Genomic DNA, 24474 nt, shown 5'->3' on the forward strand with positions numbered 1-24474 from the left:
ACCAGGTAACCAACACCAGTACTACTGGAGACTGGACCAGGTAACCAACACCAGTATTACTGGAGACTGGACCAGGTAACCAACACCAGTACTACTAGAGACTGGACCAGGTAACCAAAACCAGTACAACTGGAGTATGGACCAGGTAACCAACACCAGTACTACTAGAGACTGGACCAGGTAACCAACACCAGTATTACTAGAGACTGGACCAGGTAACCAACACCAGTATTACTGGAGACTGGACCAGGAAACCAACACCAGCACCACTAGAGATTGGACCAAGTAACCAACACCAGTACTACTAGAGACTGGACCAGGTAACCAACACCAGTATTACTGGAGACTGGACCAGGTAACCAACACCAGTACCACTATAGACTGGACCAGGTAACCAACACCAGTACAACTAGAGACTGGACCAGGTAACCAACACCAGTACTACTGGAGACTGGACCAGGTAACCAACACCAGTACTACTGGAGACTGGACCAGGTAACCAACACCAGTACTTCTGGAGACTGGACCAGGTAACCAACACCAGTATTAATGGAGACTGGACCAGGTAACCAACACCAGTACTACTAGAGACTGGACCAGGTAACCAACACCAGTATTACTGGAGACTGGACCAAGTAACCAACACCAGTATTACTGGAGACTGGACCAGGTAACCAACACCAGTATTACTGGAGACTGGACCAGGTAACCAACACCAGTACTACTAGAGACTGGACCAGGTAACCAACACCAGTACTACTAGAGACTGGACCAGGTAACCAACACCAGTACAACTGGAGAATGGACCAGGTAACCAACACCAGTACTACTAGAGACTGGACAAGGTAACCAACACCAGTACTACTAGAGACTGGACCAGGTAACCAACACCAGTACTACTAGAGACTGGACCAGGTAACCAACACCAGTACCACTAGAGACTGGACCAAGTAACCAACACCAGTACCACTAGAGACTGGACCAAGTAACCAACACCAGTACTACTGGAGACTGGACCAGGTAACCAACACCAGTACTACTAGAGACTGGACCAGGTAACCAACACCAGTACTACTGGAGACTGGACCAGGTAACCAACACCAGTACTACTGGAGACTGGACCAGGTAACCAACACCAGTACTTCTGGAGACTGGACCAGGTAACCAACACCAGTATTAATGGAGACTGGACCAGGTAACCAACACCAGTACTACTAGAGACTGGACCAGGTAACCAACACCAGTATTACTGGAGACTGGACCAGGTAACCAACACCAGTACTACTAGAGACTGGACCAGGTAACCAACACCAGTACTACTAGAGACTGGACCAGGTAACCAACACCAGTACAACTGGAGAATGGACCAGGTAACCAACACCAGTACTACTAGAGACTGGACAAGGTAACCAACACCAGTACTACTAGAGACTGGACCAGGTAACCAACACCAGTACTACTAGAGACTGGACCAGGTAACCAACACCAGTACCACTAGAGACTGGACCAAGTAACCAACACCAGTACCACTAGAGACTGGACCAAGTAACCAACACCAGTACTACTGGAGACTGGACCAGGTAACCAACACCAGTACTACTAGAGACTGGACCAGGTAACCAACACCAGTACTACTGGAGACTGGACCAGGTAACCAACACCAGTACTACTGGAGACTGGACCAGGTAACCAACACCAGTACTTCTGGAGACTGGACCAGGTAACCAACACCAGTATTAATGGAGACTGGACCAGGTAACCAACACCAGTACTACTAGAGACTGGACCAGGTAACCAACACCAGTATTACTGGAGACTGGACCAGGTAACCAACACCAGTATTACTGGAGACTGGACCAGGTAACCAACACCAGTATTACTGGAGACTGGACCAGGTAACCAACACCAGTACTACTAGAGACTGGACCAGGTAACCAACACCAGTACTACTGGAGACTGGACCAGGTAACCAACACCAGTACTACTAGAGACTGGACCAGGTAACCAACACCAGTACTACTGGAGACTGGACCAGGTAACCAACACCAGTATTACTGGAGACTGGACCAGGTAACCAACACCAGTACTACTAGAGACTGGACCAGGTAACCAACACCAGTATTACTGGAGACTGGACCAGGAAACCAACACCAGCACCACTAGAGATTGGACCAAGTAACCAACACCAGTACTACTAGAGACTGGACCAGGTAACCAACACCAGTATTACTGGAGACTGGACCAGGTAACCAACACCGGTACCACTATAGACTGGACCAGGTAACCAACACCAGTACAACTAGAGACTGGACCAGGTAACCAACACCAGTACTACTGGAGACTGGACCAGGTAACCAACACCAGTACTACTGGAGACTGGACCAGGTAACCAACACCAGTACTTCTGGAGACTGGACCAGGTAACCAACACCAGTATTAATGGAGACTGGACCAGGTAACCAACACCAGTACTACTAGAGACTGGACCAGGTAACCAACACCAGTATTACTGGAGACTGGACCAGGTAACCAACACCAGTATTACTGGAGACTGGACCAGGTAACCAACACCAGTATTCCTGGAGACTGGACCAGGTAACCAACACCAGTACTACTAGAGACTGGACCAGGTAACCAACACCAGTACCACTAGAGACTGGACCAGGTAACCAACACCAGTATTACTGGAGACTGGACCAGGTAACCAACACCAGTACCACTAGAGACTGGACCAGGTAACCAACACCAGTACTACTAGAGACTGGACCAGGTAACCAACACCAGTACTACTGGAGACTGGACCAGGTAACCAACACCAGTACTACTGGAGACTGGACCAGGTAACCAACACCAGTACTTCTGGAGACTGGACCAGGTAACCAACACCAGTATTAATGGAGACTGGACCAGGTAACCAACACCAGTACTACTAGAGACTGGACCAGGTAACCAACACCAGTATTACTGGAGACTGGACCAGGTAACCAACACCAGTATTACTGGAGACTGGACCAGGTAACCAACACCAGTATTCCTGGAGACTGGACCAGGTAACCAACACCAGTACTACTAGAGACTGGACCAGGTAACCAACACCAGTACCACTAGAGACTGGACCAGGTAACCAACACCAGTATTACTGGAGACTGGACCAGGTAACCAACACCAGTACCACTAGAGACTGGACCAGGTAACCAACACCAGTACTACTAGAGACTGGACCAGGTAACCAACACCAGTACTACTGGAGACTGGACCAGGTAACCAACACCAGTACTACTAGAGACTGGACCAGGTAACCAACACCAGTACTACTGGAGACTGGACCAGGTAACCAACACCAGTATTACTGGAGACTGGACCAGGTAACCAACACCAGTACTACTAGAGACTGGACCAGGTAACCAACACCAGTACTACTAGAGACTGGACCAGGTAACCAACACCAGTACAACTGGAGAATGGACCAGGTAACCAACACCAGTACTACTAGAGACTGGACAAGGTAACCAACACCAGTACTACTAGAGACTTGACTAGGTAACCAACACCAGTATTACTGGAGACTGGACCAGGTAACCAACACCAGTACCACTAGAGACTGGACCAGGTAACCAACACCAGTACTACTAGAGACTTGACTAGGTAACCAACACCAGTATTACTGGAGACTGGACCAGGTAACCAACACCAGTACCACTAGAGACTGGACCAAGTAACCAACACCAGTACCACTAGAGACTGGACCAAGTAACCAACACCAGTACTACTGGAGACTGGACCAGGTAACCAACACCAGTACTACTAGAGACTGGACAAGGTAACCAACACCAGTACTACTGGAGACTGGACCAGGTAACCAACACCAGTACTACTGGAGACTGGACCAGGTAACCAATACCAGTACTTCTGGAGACTGGACCAGGTAACCAACACCAGTATTAATGGAGACTGGACCAGGTAACCAACACCAGTACTACTAGAGACTGGACCAGGTAACCAACACCAGTATTACTGGAGACTGGACCAGGTAACCAACACCAGTATTACTGGAGACTGGACCAGGTAACCAACACCAGTATTACTGGAGACTGGACCAGGTAACCAACACCAGTACTACTAGAGACTGGACCAGGTAACCAACACCAGTACTACTGGAGACTGGACCAGGTAACCAACACCAGTACTACTAGAGACTGGACCAGGTAACCAACACCAGTACTACTGGAGACTGGACCAGGTAACCAACACCAGTATTACTGGAGACTGGACCAGGTAACCAACACCAGTACTACTAGAGACTGGACCAGGTAACCAACACCAGTACTACTGGAGACTGGACCAGGAAACCAACACCAGCACCACTAGAGACTGGACCATGTAACCAACACCAGTACTACTAGAGACTGGACCAGGTAACCAACACCAGTATTACTGGAGACTGGACCAGGTAACCAACACCGGTACCACTATAGACTGGACCAGGTAACCAACACCAGTACAACTAGAGACTGGACCAGGTAACCAACACCAGTACTACTGGAGACTGGACCAGGTAACCAACACCAGTACTACTGGAGACTGGACCAGGTAACCAACACCAGTACTTCTGGAGACTGGACCAGGTAACCAACACCAGTATTAATGGAGACTGGACCAGGTAACCAACACCAGTACTACTAGAGACTGGACCAGGTAACCAACACCAGTATTACTGGAGACTGGACCAGGTAACCAACACCAGTATTACTGGAGACTGGACCAGGTAACCAACACCAGTATTCCTGGAGACTGGACCAGGTAACCAACACCAGTACTACTAGAGACTGGACCAGGTAACCAACACCAGTACCACTAGAGACTGGACCAGGTAACCAACACCAGTATTACTGGAGACTGGACCAGGTAACCAACACCAGTACCACTAGAGACTGGACCAGGTAACCAACACCAGTACTACTAGAGACTGGACCAGGTAACCAACACCAGTACTACTGGAGACTGGACCAGGTAACCAACACCAGTACTACTGGAGACTGGACCAGGTAACCAACACCAGTACTTCTGGAGACTGGACCAGGTAACCAACACCAGTATTAATGGAGACTGGACCAGGTAACCAACACCAGTACTACTAGAGACTGGACCAGGTAACCAACACCAGTATTACTGGAGACTGGACCAGGTAACCAACACCAGTATTACTGGAGACTGGACCAGGTAACCAACACCAGTATTCCTGGAGACTGGACCAGGTAACCAACACCAGTACTACTAGAGACTGGACCAGGTAACCAACACCAGTACCACTAGAGACTGGACCAGGTAACCAACACCAGTATTACTGGAGACTGGACCAGGTAACCAACACCAGTACCACTAGAGACTGGACCAGGTAACCAACACCAGTACTACTAGAGACTGGACCAGGTAACCAACACCAGTACTACTGGAGACTGGACCAGGTAACCAACACCAGTACTACTAGAGACTGGACCAGGTAACCAACACCAGTACTACTGGAGACTGGACCAGGTAACCAACACCAGTATTACTGGAGACTGGACCAGGTAACCAACACCAGTACTACTAGAGACTGGACCAGGTAACCAACACCAGTACTACTAGAGACTGGACCAGGTAACCAACACCAGTACAACTGGAGAATGGACCAGGTAACCAACACCAGTACTACTAGAGACTGGACAAGGTAACCAACACCAGTACTACTAGAGACTTGACTAGGTAACCAACACCAGTATTACTGGAGACTGGACCAGGTAACCAACACCAGTACCACTAGAGACTGGACCAAGTAACCAACACCAGTACCACTAGAGACTGGACCAAGTAACCAACACCAGTACTACTGGAGACTGGACCAGGTAACCAACACCAGTACTACTAGAGACTGGACCAGGTAACCAACACCAGTATTACTGGAGACTGGACCAGGTAACCAACACCAGTACCACTAGAGACTGGACCAGGTAACCAACACCAGTACTACTAGAGACTGAACCAGGTAAACAACACCAGTACGACTGGAGACTGGACCAGGTAACCAACACCAGTACTACTGGAGACTGGACCAGGTAACCAACACCAGTATTACTGGAGACTGGACCAGGTAACCAACACCAGTACCACTAGAGACTGGACCAGGTAACCAACACCAGTACTACTGGAGACTGGACCAGGTAACCAACACCAGTACAACTGGAGACTGGACCAGGTAACCAACACCAGTACCACTAGAGACTGGACCAGGTAACCAACACCAGTACTACTAGAGACTGGACCAGGTAACCAACACCAGTACTACTAGAGACTGGACCAGGTAACCAACACCAGTACCACTAGAGACTGGACCAGGTAACCAACACCAGTACCACTAGAGACTGGACCAGGTAACCAACACCAGTACCACTAGAGACTGGACCAGGTAACCAACACCAGTACTACTGTAGACTAGACCAGGTAACCAACACCAGTACCACTAGAGACTGAACCAGGTATCCAACACCAGTACCACTAGAGACTGGACCAGGTATCCAACACCAGTACCACTAGAGACTGGACCAGGTATCCAACACCAGTATTACTGGAGACTGGACCAGGTAACCAACACCAGTATTACTGGAGACTGGACCAGGTAACCAACACCAGTATTACTGGAGACTGGACCAAGTAACCAACACCAGTACTACTGGAGACTGGACCAGGTAACCAACACCAGTACTACTAGAGACTGGACCAGGTAACCAACACCATTTCCACTAGAGACTGGACCAGGTAACCAACACCAGTACTACTGGAGACTGGACCAGGTAACCAACACCAGTACAACTGGAGACTGGACCTGGTAACCAACACCAGTACTACTAGAGACTGGACCAGGTAACCAACACCATTTCCACTAGAGACTGGACCAGGTAACCAACACCAGTACTACTGGAGACTGGACCAGGGAACCAACACCAGTAGTACTGGAGACGGGACCAGGTAACCAACACCAGTATTACTGGAGACTGGACCAGGTAACCAACACCAGTACTACTGGAGACTGGACCAGGTAACCAACACCAGTACTACTGGAGACTGGACCAGGTAACCAACACCAGTATTACTGGAGACTGGACCAGGTAACCAACACCAGTACTACTGTCGACTGGACCAGGTAACCAACACCAGTACAACTGGAGACTGGACCAGGTAACCAACACCAGTACAACTGGAGACTGGACCAGGTAACCAACACCAGTACCACTAGAGACTGGACCAGGTAACCAACACCAGTACTACTAGAGACTGGACCAGGTAACCAACACCAGTACTACTAGAGACTGGACCAGGTAACCACCGCCAGTACCACTAGAGACTGGACCAGGTAACCACCGCCAGTACCACTAGAGACTGGACCAGGTAACCAACACCAGTACTACTGGAGACTAGACCAGGTAACCAACACCAGTACCACTAGAGACTGAACCAGGTATCCAACACCAGTACCACTAGAGACTGGACCAGGTATCCAACACCAGTACCACTAGAGACTGGACCAGGTATCCAACACCAGTATTACTGGAGACTGGACCAGGTAACCAACACCAGTATTACTGGAGACTGGACCAGGTAACCAACACCAGTATTACTGGAGACAGGACCAGGTAACCAACACAAGTACTACTGGAGACTGGACCAGGTAACCAACACCAGTACCACTAGAGACTGGACCACGTAACCAACACCAGTACTACTGGAGACTGGACCAGGTAACCAACACCAGTATTACTGGAGACTGGATCATGTAACCAACACCAGTACAACTGGAGACTGGACCAGGTAACCAACACCAGTACTACTAGAGACTGGACCAGGTAACCAACACCATTTCCACTAGAGACTGGACCAAGTAACCAACACCAGTACTACTAGAGACTGGACCACGTAAACAACACCAGTACTACTGGAGACTGGACCAGGTAACCAACACCAGTACTACTGGAGACTGGACCAGGTAACCAACACCAGTATTACTGGAGACTGGACCAGGTAACCAACACCAGTACTACTGGAGACTGGACCAGCTAACCAACACCAGTACAACTGGAGACTGGACCAGGTAACCAACACCAGTACCACTAGAGACTGGACCAGGTAACCAACACCAGTATTACTGGAGACTGAACCAGGTATCCAACACCAGTACCACTAGAGACTGGACCAGGTATCCAACACCAGTACCACTAGAGACTGGACCAGGTAACCAACACCAGTATTACTGGAGACTGGACCAGGTAACCAACACCGGTACTACTGGAGACTGGACCAGGTAACCAACACCAGTACTACTGGAGACTGGACCAGGTAACCAACACCAGTACAACTGGAGACTGGACCAGGTAACCAACACCAGTATTACTGGAGACTGGACCAGGGAACCAACACCAGTATTACTGGAGACTGGACCAGGTAACCAACACCGGTACTACTGGAGACTGGACCATGTAACCAACACCAGTACTACTGGAGACTGGACCAGGTAGCCAACACCAATACTACTAGAGACTGGACCAGGTAACCAACACCAGTACTACTGGAGACTGGACCAGGGAACCAACACCAGTACTACTGGAGACTGGACCAGGTAACCAACACCAGTACCACTAGAGACTGGACCAGGTAACCAACACCAATACTACTGGAGACTGGACCAGGGAACCAACACCAGTACTACTGGAGACTGGACCAGGTAACCAACACCAGTACTACTAGAGACTGGACCAGGTAACCAACACCAGTACTACTGGAGACTGGACCAGGTAACCAACACCAGTACTACTAGAGACTGGACCAGGTAACCAACACCAGTACTACTGGAGACTGGACCATGTAAGTTTCCGGTCACAACTTGCAGACTTGTTTACGCTGCTGTGCGTTTTGTTGCCGATCTTACTTTGCTACCTGACGGTTTTTTACTTTTTCATTACCGTATATTTTTACTTTTTCCCCTCACTCAACTTTTTTCATTCATATTTTTACTTTTTCCCTCAGTCAACTTTTTTCATTCAACTATTTCACCCAGGAGGTTTTATCTGGACATGATTCGTCAGGACTTCAAACAGCCGAAGCTAAGTAACATTAACATGATGCCTTCTAATTGCAGTCGTTGTACTTATAATATACAGGAGAACGATCGCCTTACGGCAAGGATAGCTGTGCTGCAAGCCCAGCTTCAGACGCAATCGTTAGGCAAGGGTAATTTCAGTGTAGGAAAGGATGAAACAGCGTCTGTGCCACCAGTAAGTACAGATAGTAACGTTAGTATAAACCCCCTCGCACGGTCCCCGCAGCCGGACAACTTTCTCATGGCTTCTGGAGGGAAACGCTGTAGGAATGCTCAACCGGTGTCGCTTATTCAGCCGACAGAAACTTTCAACCGGTTCTCCCCATTAAGCTAGTCGGAGTCGGAGGCCGAGACTTCTCTGGTCTCTACTCCTCCCGTTGTGGGGTCTGAGACGCCGACGGCTCCCACCATTAGCTCTGACAAATTGAAAACCCTAGTCATTGGCGACTCCATTACCCGCAGTATTAGACTTAAAACTAATCATCCAGCGATCATACACTGTTTACCAGGGGGCAGGGCTACCGACGTTAAGGCTAATCTAAAGACGGTGCTGGCTAAAGCTAAAACTGGTGAGTGTAGAGAGTGTCGTGTCTTTGGCAATGCCGGATTAAGTGATATGACATGCTAACTTATAAAATGATTTCTCTGTAATTAATATTACCTGATTAAGCTAATCATGTAAATGTAATTAACTAGAAAGTCGGGGCACCACGGAAGAACGTTTATAGAGCTGTTATCTTCCGAATAAACTCTTAAAATACTTAGTAATATTTTACCTCGATAGCAGTCAATATTAACCCTTGTCTTATTTTCAGTCTCATAATGAAAGTTGTAAGTTCTTGGCTATCTTCACGAACCCTGGCTAACAAGTTGAATCAGAAATACAAAATTGGGTTTAATTATTTATTTACTAAATACCTAACTAATCACACAGAATTACAAATACACAGAATACAATGTCGTCATACAGAAAACGTCCCGGTAGACGGAACAGATATGACGGCTGGTTACACAAAGGAAAGGGGGTTGGGCTTGAATGAAAGAGCGGGAAGATTTAGGAACAGAGAAACAGCAGCTATGCTATCGTAAATACATTGTCTTATGCATTCTAAATTACCGCCCATTTGGAAAAGGAAAATGCAATAAATATTTACTCTGAGCTGCGCTTCGGTAGATTGGTCGTAGATGCTGGCCGGGTTGGCCAACAGATCTTCCTGTTACTCGGAAGAATGTCTCTGGTGGTCAATTGGATACGTGGTGGTATCTTCGTCCGTCTGTTAGACTGGATCCATCGTCCGTCCTTTCCTAGCCCACGTTACAGCGGCCGCTGCTAACTCAACGGCTAGGAAGTAGCACTTCTGTAGTGAATAAGCTCAAAGTTCATACCAGTTCATACCATAGCTCACGCCGAGGTTGGCTTAGTTGACATGTGTGTCCTTCTAACGTAGAGGCTGCAGGCCTCTCGTACTGGAACTACCTGGTTATCTTTTCATCAAAGGATTATATAGTGGGGAGGGGGAGGGAGGTGTTTCATCGTTTATAACCCCTGTCTCTTCACAGGGTTGGCCACTGATCGAGCAGGGCATTTTCCTTATGAAAACCCAAATCTCTCATTCGGAAGCTAAAATTACATTTCATCTCCTAACAAACATTTTCAATATCAAACATTTCAATTGCATAACAATTCCATGTGACTCTGATAACTAGAGGGTGTATACTTTCTCAGATACAATTTATGTCGTCCTGTCATCAGTCATAATGTCTCAGATGACAACCGAACTGACATACATACTCATTACGTTCCCAAGCATATTTCCAACTGGTTTTATTAACCAAATATGTGGTACCTTTCCACATTTGTTTGATGTTCCCAGACTCTCTATATTTAACAGGACAGCAGTCCTTCAGTAGGGTCAGTAAGAGAGGAAGAGAGAAAGGTATTTATGGGGGGGGGGGGGGTCATAAACCTTACCCACGGCCAACGTCATGACAAGAGTATAGAGATATTGTTATCCACGTCGGCACCAACGATGTTAGGATGAAAAAGTCAGAGGTCACCAAGCGCAACATAGCTTCAGCGTGTAAATCAGCTAGAAAGATGTGTCGGCATCGATTAATTGTCTCTGGCCCCCTCCCAGTTAGGGGGAGTGATGAGCTCTACAGCAGAGTCTCACAACTCAATCGCTGGTTGAAAACTGTTTTCTGCCCCTCCCAAAAGATAGAATTTGTAGATAATTGGCACTCTTTCTGGGACTCACCCACAAACAGGACCAAGCCTGGCCTGTTGAGGAGTGACGGACTCCATCCTAGCTGGAGGGGTGCTCTCATCGTATCTACGAACATAGACAGGGCTCTAACTCCTCTAGCTCCACAATGAAATAGGGTGCAGGCCAGGCAGCAGGCTGTTAGCCAGCCTGCCAGCTTAGTGGAGTCTGCCACTAGCACAGTCAGCGTAGTCAGCTCAGCTTTCCCCATTGAGACCGTGTCTGTGCCTCGATCTAGGTTGGGCAAAATTAAAAATGGCGATGTTCGCTTTAGCAATCTCACTAGTATAAAGACCTCCTCCATTCCTGCCATTATTGAAAGAGATTGTGATACCTCACATCTCAAAATTGGGTTACTTAATGTTAGATCCCTCACTTCCAAGGCAGTTATAGTCAATGAAATAATCACTGATAATAATCTTGATGTGATTGGCCTGACTGAAACATGGCTTAAGCCTGATGAATTTACTGTGTTAAATGAGGCCTCACCCCCTGGTTACACTAGTGACCATAACCCCCCGTGCATCCGGCAAAGGCGGAGGTGTTGCTAACATTTACGATAGCAAATTTCAATTTACAAAAAAAAAACAATGACGTTTTCGTCTTTTGAGCTTCTAGTCATGAAATCTATGCAGCCTACTCACTCACTTTTTATAGCTACTGTTTACAGGCCTCCTGGGCCATATGCAGTGTTCCTCACTGAGTTCCCTGAATTCCTATCGGATCTTGTAGTCATAGCAGATAATATTCTAATTTTTGGTGACTTTAACATTCACATGGAAAAGTCCACAGACCCACTCCAAAAGGCTTTCGGAGCCATCATCGACTCAGTGGGTTTTGTCCAACATGTCTCTGGACCTGCTCACTGCCACAGTCATACTCTGGACCTAGTTTTGTCCCATGGAGTAAATGTTGTGGATCTTAATGTTTTTCCTCATAATCCTGGACTATCGGACCACCATTTTATTACGTTTGCAATTGCAACAAATAATCTGCTCAGACCCCAACCAAGGAGCATTAAAAGTTGTGCTATAAATTCTCAGACAACCCAAAGATTCCTTGATGCCCTTCCAGACTGCCTCTGCCTACCCAAGGACGTCAGAGGACAAAAATCAGTTAACCACCTAACCGAGGAACTCAATTTAACCTTGCGCAATACCCTAGATGCAGTTGCACCCCTAAAAACTAAAAACATCTGTCATAAGAAACTAGCTCCCTGGTATACAGAAAATACACGAGCTCTGAAGCAAGCTTCCAGAAAATTGGAACGGAAATGGCGCCACACCAAACTGGAAGTCTTCCGACTAGCTTGGAAAGACAGTACTGTGCAGTATCGAAGAGCCCTCACTGCTGCTCGATCATCCTATTTTTCCAACTTAATTGAGGAAAATAAGAACAATCCGAAATTTCTTTTTGATACTGTCGCAAAGCTAACTAAAAAGCAGCCTTCGCAAATGGAGGATGGCTTTCACTTCAGCAGTAATAAATGTATGAACTTCTTTGAGGAAAAGATCATGATCATTAGAAAGCAAATTACAGACTCCTCTTTAAATCTGGGTATTCCTCCAAAGCTCCATTGTCCTGAGTCTACACAACTCTGCCAGGACCTAGGATCAAGGGAGATACTAAAGTGTTTTAGTACTACATCTCTTGACACAATGATGAAAATAATCATGGCCTCCAAACCCTCAAGCTGCATACTGGACCCTATTACAACTAAACTACTGAAAGAGCTGCTTCCTGTGCTTGGCCCTCCTATGTTGAACATAATAAACGGCTCTCTATCCACCGGATGTGTACCAAGCTCACTAAAAGTGGCAGTAATTTTTTTACATTTACATTTTTGGTCATTTAGCAGACGCTCTTATCCAGAGCGACTTACATTTCATACATTTTTCTTTTTCTTTTTCGTACTGAATAATAATATAGTAATAAAGCCTCTCTTGAAAAAGCCGAATCTTGATCCAGAAATTATAAAAAACTATCGGCCTATATCGAATCTTTTATTCCTCTCAAAATTTTTATAAAAAGCTGTTGCACAGCAACTCACTGCCTTCCTGAAGACAAACAATGTATACGAAACGCTTCAGTCTGGTTTTAGACCCCATCATAGCACTGAGACTGCACTTGTGAAGGTGGTAAATGACCTTTTAATGACGTCAGACCGAGGCTCTGCATCTGTCCTCGTGCTCCTAGATCTTAGTGCCGCTTTTGATACCATCGATCACCACATTCTTTTGGAGAGATTGGAAACCCAAATTGGTCTACATGGACAAGTTCTGGCCTGGTTTAGATCTTACCTGTCGGAAAGATATCAGTTTGTCTCTGTGAATGGTTTGTCCTCTGACAAATCAATTGTAAATTTTGGTGTTCCTCAAGGTTCCGTTTTAGGACCACTATTGTTTTCACTATATATTTTACCTCTTGGGGATGTCATTCGAAAACATAATGTTAAATTTCACTGCTATGCGGACGACACACAGCTGTACATTTCAATGAAATTGAAATTCCATGGTGAAGCCCCAAAATTGCCCTCGCTAGAAGCCTGTGTTTCAGACATAAAGAAGTGGATGGCTGCAAACGTTCTACTTTTAAACTCGGACAAAACAGAGATGCTTGTTCTAGGTCCCAAGAAACAAAGAGATCTTCTGTTGAATCTGACAATTAATCTGGATGGTTGTACAGTCGTCTCAAATAAAACTGTGAAGGACCTCGGCGTTACTCTGGACCCTGATCTCTCTTTTGAAGAACATATCAAGACTGTTTCAAGGACAGCTTTTTTCCATCTACGTAACATTGCAAAAATCAGAAACTTTCTGTCCAAAAATGACGCAGAAAAATTAATCCATGCTTTTGTTACTTCTAGGCTGGACTACTGCAATGCTCTACTTTCCGGCTACCCGGATAAAGCACTAAATAAACTTCAGTTAGTGCTAAATACGGCTGCTAGAATCCTGACTAGAACCAAAAAATTTGATCATATTACTCCAGTGCTAGCCTCCCTACACTGGCTTCCTGTTAAGGCAAGGGCTGATTTCAAGGTTTTACTGCTAACCTACAAAGCATTACATGGGCTTGCTCCTACCTATCTTTCCGATTTGGTCCTGCCGTACATACCTACACGTACGCTACGGTCACAAGACGCAGGCCTCCTAATTGTCCCTAGAATTTCTAAGCAAACGGCTGGAGGTAGGGCTTTCTCCTATAGAGCTCCATTTTTATGGAATGGTCTACCTACCAATGTGAGAGACGCAGACTCAGTCTCAACCTTTAAGTCTTTACTGAAGACTTATCTCTTCAGTAGGTCCTATGATTAAGTATAGTCTGGCCCAGGAGTGTGAAGGTGAACGGAAAGGCTGGAGCAACGAACCGCCCTTGCTGTCTCTGCCTTGCCGGCTCCCCTCTTTCCACTGGGATGTTCTGCCTCTAACCCTTTTACAGGGGCTGAGTCACTGGCTTACTGGTGTTCTTCCATGCCGTCCATGGGAGGGGTGCGTCACTTGAGTGGGTTGAGTCACTGACGTGGTCTTCCTGTCTGGGTTGGCGCCCCCCCCTTGGGTTGTGCCATGGCGGAGATCGTTGTGGGCTATACTTGGCCTTGTCTTAGGACGGTAAGTTGGTGGTTGGAGACATCCCTCTAGTGGTGTGGGGGCTGTGCTTTGGCAAAGTGGGTGGGGTTATATCCTGCCTGTTTGGCCCTGTCCGGGGGTATCATCGGATGGGGCCACAGTGTCTTCTGATCCCTCCTGTCTCAGCCTCCAGTATTTATGCTGCAGTAGTTTATGTGTCGGGGGGCTAGGGTCAGTCTGTTACATCTGGAGTATTTCTCTTGTCTTATCCGGTGTCCTGTGTGAATTTAAATATGCTCTCTTTAATTCTCTCTGTCTCTCTTTCTGTCTTTCTCTCGGAGGACCTGAGCCCTAGGACCATGCCTCAGGACTACCTGGTATGATGACTCCTTGCTGTCCCCAGGCCACCTGGCCGTGCTGCTGCTCCAGTTTCAACTGTTCTGCCTGCGGCTATGGAACCCTGACCTGTTCACCGGACGTGCTTGTTGCACCCTCGACAACTACTATGATTATTATTATTTGACCATGCTGGTCATTTATGAACATTTTAACATTTTAACATCTTGACCATGTTCTGTTATAATATCCACCCTGCACAGCCAGAAGAGGACTGACCACCCCTCATAGCCTGGTTCCTCTCTAGGTTTCTTCCTAGGTTTTTGGCCTTTCTAGGGAGTTTTTCCTAGGGAGTTTTTCCTAGCCACCGTGCTTCTTTCACATGCTTTGCTTGCTGTTTGGGGTTTTAGGCTGGGTTTCTGTACAGCACTTTGAGATATCAGCTGATGTACGAAGGGCTATATAAAAATTAATTTGATTTGTTTTGATTTGATTTGAACCAACACCAGTATTACTGGAGACTGGACCAGGTAACCAACACCAGTACTACTGGAGACTGGACCAGGTAACCAACACCAGTACTACTGGAGACTGGACCAGGTAATCAACACCAGTACCACTGGAGACTGGACCAGGTAACCACCACCAGTACCACTAGAGACTGGACCAGGTAACCACCACCAGTACCACTAGAGACTGGACCAGGTAACCAACACCAGTACTACTGGAGACTGGACCAGGTAACCAACACCAGTACTACTGGAGACTGGACCAGGTAACCAACACCAGTACTACTGGAGACTGGACCAGGTAACCAACACCAGTACTACTAGAGACTGGACCAGGTAACCAACACCAGTATTACTAGAGACTGGACCAGGTAACCAACACCAGTATTACTGGAGACTGGACCAGGTAACCAACACCAGTATTACTGGAGACTGGACCAGGTAACCAACACCAGTACTACTAGAGACTGGACCAGGTAACCAACACCAGTACCACTAGAGACTGGACCAGGTAACCAACACCAGTATTACTGGAGACTGGACCAGGTAACCAACACCAGTACTACTGGAGACTGGACCAGGTAACCACCACCAGTACTACTAGAGACTGGACCAGGTAACCAACACCAGTACTACTAGAGACTGGACCAGGTAACCAACACCAGTACTACTAGAGACTGGACCAGGTAACCAACACCAGTATTACTGGAGACTGGACCAGGTAACCAACACCAGTACTACTAGAGACTGGACCAGGTAACCAACACCAGTACTACTGGAGACTGGACCAGGTAACCAACACCAGTACCACTGGAGACTGGACCAGGTAACCAACACCAGTACCACTAGAGACTGGACCAGGTAACCACCACCAGTACTACTAGAGACTGGACCAGGTATCCACCACCAGTACTACTAGAGACTGGACCAGGTAACCAACACCAGTATTACTGGAGACTGGACCAGGTAACCAACACCAGTACTACTGGAGACTGGACCAGGTAACCAACACCAGTACTACTGGAGACTGGACCAGGTAACCAACACCAGTATTACTGGCGACTGGACAAGGTAACCAACACCAGTATTACTGGAGACTGGACCAGGTAACCAACACCAGTATTACTGGAGACTGGACCAGGTAACCAACACCAGTACTACTAGAGACTGGACCAGGTAACCAACACCAGTACCACTAGAGACTGGACCAGGTAACCAACACCAGTACTACTAGAGACTGGACCAGGTAACCAAGACCAGTATTACTGGAGACTGGACCAGGTAACCAACACCAGTACTACTACAGACTGGACCAGGTAACCAACACCAGTACAACTGGAGACTGGACCAGGTATCCAACACCAGTACTACTAGAGACTGGACCAGGTAACCAACACCAGTACTACTGGAGACTGGACCAGGTAACCAACACCAGTACTACTGGAGTCTGGACCAGGTAACCAACACCAGTATTACTGGAGACTGGACCAGGTAACCAACACCAGTATTACTGGAGACTGGACCAGGTAACCAACACCAGTACTACTAGAGACTGGACCAGGTAACCAACACCAGTACTACTGGAAACTGGACCAGGTAACCAACACCAGTACTACTAGAGACTGGACCAGGTAACCAACACCAGTACTACTAGAGACTGGACCAGGTAACCAACACCAGTATTACTGGAGACTGGACCAGGTAACCAACACCAGTACTACTGGAGACTGGACCAGGTAACCAACACCAGTACTACTGGACTGAACCAGGTAACCAACACCAGTACCACTAGAGACTGGACCAGGTAACCAACACCAGTACTACCGGAGACTGGACCAGGTAACCAACACCAGTACCACTAGAAACTGTTTGAGTGATAGATTCCAACAAGGTGTGTATGGTTGGCCCAAAATAATTCTCTCCTTTAATGTTGTGCTGAATTTCTGTAAAGATGAAGCTCATGATAGCAGAGCAGCTAAGAACCCCATGCATCATTACTCATTCAGTAATTCAACATCCAATGCCCTTTGGAATCATTCTAGTAGAAATAACCCACCTACGCAGGGTCAGAACCAATTATTTATCTATACATTAGATGACATAGGCGGCGCTGTGTTGAAGCCACCGTGCCACCGTCTTGGTATTCCAGCACCATTTAAAAAAATATACTGCTCAAAAAAATAAAGGGAACACTTAAACAACACAATGTAACTACAAGTCAATCACACTTCTGTGAAATCAAACTGTCCACTTAGGAAGCAACACTAATTGACAATACATTTCACATGCTGTTGTGCAAATGGAATAGACAACAGGTGGAAATTATAGTCAATTAGCAAGACACCCCCAATAAAGGAGTGGTTCTGCAGGTGGTAACCACAGACCACTTCTCAGTTCCTATGCTTCCTGGCTGATGTTTTGGTCACTTTTGAATGCTGGCGGTGCTTTCACTCTAGTGGTAGCATGAGACGGAGTCTACAACCCACACAAGTGGCTCAGGTAGTGCAGCTCATCCAGGATGGCACATCAATGCGAGCTGTGGCAAGAAGGTTTGCTGTGTCTGTCAGCGTAGTATCAAGAGCATGGAGGCGCTACCAGGAGACAGGCCAGTACATCAGGAGACGTGGAGGAGGCCATAGGAGGGCAACAACCCAGCAGCAGGACCGCTACCTCCGCCTTTGTGCAAGGAGGAGCAGGAGGAGCACTGCCAGAGCCCTGCAAAATGACCTCCAGCAGGCCACAAATATGCATGTGTCTGCTCAAACGGTCAGAAACAGACTTCATGAGGGTGGTATGAGGGCCCGACATCCACAGGTGGGGGTTGTGCTTACAGCCCAACACCGTGCAGGACGTTTGGCATTTGCCAGAGAACACCAAGATTGGCAAATTCGCCACTGGCGCCCTGTGCTCTTCACAGATGAAAGTAGGTTCACACTGAGCACATGTGACAGACGTGACAGTCTGGAGACGCCGTGGAGAACGTTCTGCTGCCTGCAACATCCTCCAGCATGACCGGTTTGGCAGTGGGTCAGTCATGGTGTGGGGTGGCATTTCTTTGGGGGGCCGCACAGCCCTCCATGTGCTCGCCAGAGGTAGCCTGACTGCCACTAGGTACCGAGATGAGATCCTCAGACCCCTTGTGAGACCATATGCTGGTGCGATTGGCCCTGGGTTCCTCCTAATGCAAGACAATGCTACAATGCTAGACCTCATGTGGCTGGAGTGGTTCAGCAGTTCCTGCAAGAGGAAGGCATTGATGCTATAGACTGGCCCGCCCGTCTGGGAGGAGATCCCTCAGGAGACCATCCACCACCTCATCAGGAGCATGCCCAGGCGTTGTATGGAGGTCATACAGGCACGTGGAGGCCCCACACGCTACTGAGCCTCATTTTGACTTGTTTTAAGGACATTACATCAAAGTTGGATCAGCCTGTAGTGTGGTTTTCCACTTTACTTTTGAGTGTGACTCCAAATCCAGACCTCCATGGGTTGATAAATTGGATTTCCATTGATTATTTTTGTGTGATTTTGTTGTCAGCACATTCAACTATGTAAAGAAAAAAGTATTTAATAAGATTATTTCATTCATTCAGATCTAGGATGTGTTATTTTAGTGTTTCCTTTATTTTTTGGAGCAGTGTATTTGGAAGCTGATCGAAATTATACCTTAGTTTTGCCCCATGTTTTCTATTACAGACACCTTAATGTATACTGATGAATTATATTGTGAGATAAACAAAAATGTACAAATAAAAAACTAAATATATAAAAATCCTTAAAGTATCATTCTTAGAGATGACTAATGTTACTGTCCACACTACAACAACATACTTAAATACATGTTATTCTGATCGTTGAAACATTTAATTGATATCCTGTAGAATTGCATTCATTGCTATGGAGGACTGCTCTTACTGTGGAGTGCCAAGTTGCTTCAAAGCCTCTCAGCGGGCAATACATACTGTAACATCAGCAATCCAGGGTTTATATACATCATTGGTCAGAACAGGTCATGGGGTCAGAGTTGAAAGCTGTTTGCTAGAGGGTGGTTTGGGGTTTGTCGGGTGGGGGAGTGAAACGTTACCACCTTAATCCTCTCAACCGCATCACGACCACATATATAATCCACGTTAAAAATGTACCTTGTTGTCAGAAGCCCTTATTGGTCTTATTTTGAGAGAGAGTGTATTCTGCTTTAATTTTATTTCCATGTCAAATGAAAGGCTTGTATTTAATTATTGTCTCCTTTGCTTGTCTCCTTTCCTCTATTTCAAGCTGTCACCTCAAGACAAGCAAACTGCTTCTGGTAGACAGTAATGACAGTCATCTTTTTCGTCAGGCAGTAATGGGGCTTAAAAAGAAATCAAAGTTACTCTATTATGAAGTCCCATGGGAGCGCTGTTGTTTGGGGGTATAACGTGAGCTGGAGAGGCCCGTAATTTACATGTGTCATGCATTTCACCATCCTGTCTGTCGAGGGAAATGTCAAGCATGTTGCTGTGGTGCTCGCGTGGCGTGAAAACAGATCGCAACAAGTGTATCTGAGTGACTATCAAAACCTCAGTCATACTAACCTGTTTCAAACTGGAGAATGCTCTGTTGTAATGGTAGCACTGTAGTTGACAGGAGATTCAGCAAATCTTGGAGAAATGTAATTTAAAAAAAAGCTGTCACAAAATCCTTCGTTGTGTTGCAGGGAAGACCAAAATGCAGCGGAGTTGTGGATACTCATATTTTAATTAACGAAAAAAAGAGTAAAGCATCCACTTGACAAAACAATAAATGATAACCACAACACTAAACAGTTTTGCAGGCTCACCAACGCAGTGCAAAAACAACTACCCACAAAACCAAGTGACAAACATATTCCTACATATATGACTCCCAATCAGGAACAACGATCCCCAGCTGTTCCTGATCAGGAGTCACAAGACCAACACAGAACAATCACACACACACGACTGCCACGTCCTGACCCCAAAACTACTACAACAGCTCCATCTGCTGGTCAGGACGTGACAGTACCCCCCCCTCAAGGTGCAGACCCCGGAATGCACCTAACAAAAAAAACACCAACAAACAAAATCCCCAACAAAACCCATAAACAATAACCCCTAAACAATGAGGGAAGGGAGGGTGGCTGCCGTCAACGACGGCACTGTGCTACACCCTCCCTCCCCAACCCACCTATCCTGGAGGTGGCTCAGGTGCAGGACGTGGACCTTGCTCCACCCTCGGCGTCGCCCACTTCGGTGGCGCCGATAGCTGAGCCAGGCAGACGGACCCCTCGGGCTGGGCCGGAGGACAGGAGGGCCCCTCGGGCTGGGCCGGGGGGACAGGAGGGCCCCTCGGGCTGGGCCGGGGGGACAGGAGGGCCCCTCGGGCTGGGCCGGAGGGCAGGAGGGCCCCTCGGGCTGGGCCGGAGGGCAGGAGGGCCCCTCGGGCTGGGCCGGAGGGCAGGAGGGCCGCTCCGGCAGTTCAGCGCAGTCTGGCCGCTCCGGCAGTTCAGCGCAGTCTGGCCGCTCCGGCAGTTCAGCGCAGTCTGGCCGCTCCGGCAGTTCAGCGCAGTCTGGCAGCTCCGACGACTGTTGACTGGCGGGCAGCTCCGGCGACTGTTGACTGGCGGTCAGCTCCGGCGACTGTTGACTGGCGGTCAGCTCCGGCGACTGTTGACTGGCGGTCAGCTCCGGCGACTGTTGACTGGCGGTCAGCTCCGGCGACTGTTGACTGGCGGTCAGCTCCGGAGACTGTTGACTGGCGGTCAGCTCCGGCAACTGTTGACTGGCGGTCAGCTCTGGCAACTGTTGACTGGCGAGGCTGGGCTGACGCACTAGACTCCTGATGCGTGGGGCTGGTACTGGACGTGCCAGCCTGGAGACACGCACCTCCATGCTAGTGCGTCTAGCGGGAAACACCGGACCGAAAGGGCGCACTGGCGGTCTTGAGCGCAGGGTTGGCATCACCCCTTCCGGCACGATGCCTACTTCGCCCTGGCACATGCGGGGCGCTGGTACCTTGCCTACCGGCCTGAAAATCCCAGGCCTCACCACAGCCCCAACCCCAAAGCAGGGGACCTGTCCAGTCTGCCCTACAAGGGTACGGGGAGCTGGCCTGGGGCTGTAATCTCGCCCCGCCAAATAGCCATTGTGCCCCCCCCTAAAAAATTATTGGGGCTGCCTCTCGGGTTCTACCTGCCTCCCAGGCAGGTTGTCACAGTGGACCCGCAACTGCTCCCATGTCCAGTCAATCCTCTCCGTCAACACCTCAAGCGACCAGGAATCCATCACCTCCCGAGCGCGCTGCTTCCAACATTCCTCCCTCACTTGCCTCTGTCCTCTTCTCCGCTGCTTGGTCCTTTGGTGGTGGGTAGTTCTGTCACAAAATCCTTCGTTGTGTTGCAGGGAAGACCAAAATGCAGCGGAGTTGTGGATACTCATATTTTAATTAACGAAAAAAAGAGTAAAGCATCCACTTGACAAAACAATAAATGATAACCACAACACTAAACAGTTTTGCAGGCTCACCAACGCAGTGCAAAAACAACTACCCACAAAACCAAGTGACAAACATACTCCTACATATATGACTCCCAATCAGGAACAACGATCCCCAGCTGTTCCTGATCAGGAGTCACAAGACCAACACAGAACAATCACACACAAGACTGCCACGTCCTGACCCCAAAACTACTACAACAGCTCCATCTGCTGGTCAGGACGTGACAAAAGCATTGAACCAACACATTTTTGCTTTTGGCCTTCATCAGGCTTTTGGCCTGGCTGCAGTAGCAATCATAGTGGATTAAACCTATAGAAAGTGGATTACAACTATATACACTCTATAGTGGACTACAACTATATAAAGTGGATTACAACTATATACACTGTATAGTGGACTGCAACTATATAAAGTGGATTACAACTATATACACTCTATAGTGGACTACAACTATATAAAGTGGATTACAACTATATACACTCTATAGTGGACTACAACTATATAAAGTGGATTGCAACTATATACACTGTATAGTGGACTACAACTATATAAAGTGGATTACAACTATATACACTCTTTAGTGGACTACAACTATATAAAGTGGATTACAACTATATACACTGTATAGTGGACTACAACTATATAAAGTGGATTGCAACTATATATAGAGGATTACAACTATATAAAGTGGATTACAACTATATACACTGTATAGTGGACTACAACTATATAAAGTGGATTACAACTATATATAGTGGATTAGATCTATATTTAGTGGATTACAGCTATATAAATCAAATCAAATAGAATTTGTCACATGCAACAAATACAACAGGTTTAGACCTTACAGTGGAATGCAGTTTTAAGAAAATATCAACAACAAAAAATAAAAATAAAACAAAGATATATAAGAATAAATACAAAATTAAAAGAATAAAAATATTCAAAAATATTAGAAAATAAGAGATAAAAACAAAAATAAGAGATAAGATGATCAAATAATTATAGAATAGCAGTAAATAACAATAATGAGGCTATATACAGGGGTTACTGGTACAGAGTCAATGTGCGGGGGCACCGGAGTCAAGGTAATTAAGGTAATATTAAAGTGCATAGATAATAACAGAGAGTAAGAGTAGAAGGGGGGGGGGGGCAACACAAATAGTCTGTGTAGCCATTTGATTAGCTGTTCAGGGGTCTTATGGCTTGGGGGTAGAAGCTGTTTAGAAGCCTCTTGGACCTAGACTTGGCGCTCCGGTACCGCTTGCCGTCCGGTAGCAGAGAGAACAGTCTATGACTTGGGTGGCTGGAGTCTTTGACAATTTTTTGGGCCTTCCTCTGACACCGACTGGTATAGAGGTCCTGGATGGCAGGAAGCTTGGCCCCAGTGATGTACTGGGCCGTAGGCACTACCCTCTGTAGTGCCTTACGGTCGGAGTTCGAGCAGTTGCAATACCAAGCAGTGATGCAACCCGTCAGGATGCTCTCGATGTGCAGTTGTAAAACCTTTTGAGGATCTGAGGACCCATGACAAATCTTTTCAGTCTCCTGAGGGGGAATAGGTTTTGTCGTGCCCTCATCACGACTGTCTTGGTGTGCTTGGACCACATTAGTTACAGTTGAAGTCGGAAGATTACATACACTTAGGTTGGAGTCATTAAAACTCATTTTTCAACCACCCCACAATTTTCTTGTTAACAAACTATAGTTTTGGCAAGTCGGTTAGGACATCTACTTTGTGCATGACACAAGTAATTTTTCCAACAATTGTTTACAGACAGATTATTTCACGTATAATTCACTGTATCACAATTCAAGCTCATCACTAATGGTTTGCAACTGCACATGGGGACAAAGATCGTACTTTTTGGAGAAAAAATGACCATCATTGTGTTTGGAGGAAAAAGGGTGAGGCTTGCAAGCCGAAGAACACCATCCCAACCGTGAAGCATGGGGGTGACGACATCATGTTGTGGGGGTGCTTTGCTGCAGGAGGGACTGGTGTACTTCACAAAATAGATGGCATCATGAGAAAGGAAAGTTATGTGGATATATTGAAGCGCCATCTCAAGACATCAATCAGGAAGTTAAAGCTTGGTCGCAAATGGGTCTTCCAAATGGACAATGACCCCAAACATACTTCCAAAGTTGTGGCAAAATGGCTTAAG

This window comes from Salmo salar, chromosome ssa18, assembly GCF_905237065.1.
Source record: "Salmo salar chromosome ssa18, Ssal_v3.1, whole genome shotgun sequence".
In the NCBI taxonomy this organism is placed as follows: domain Eukaryota; kingdom Metazoa; phylum Chordata; class Actinopteri; order Salmoniformes; family Salmonidae; genus Salmo; species Salmo salar.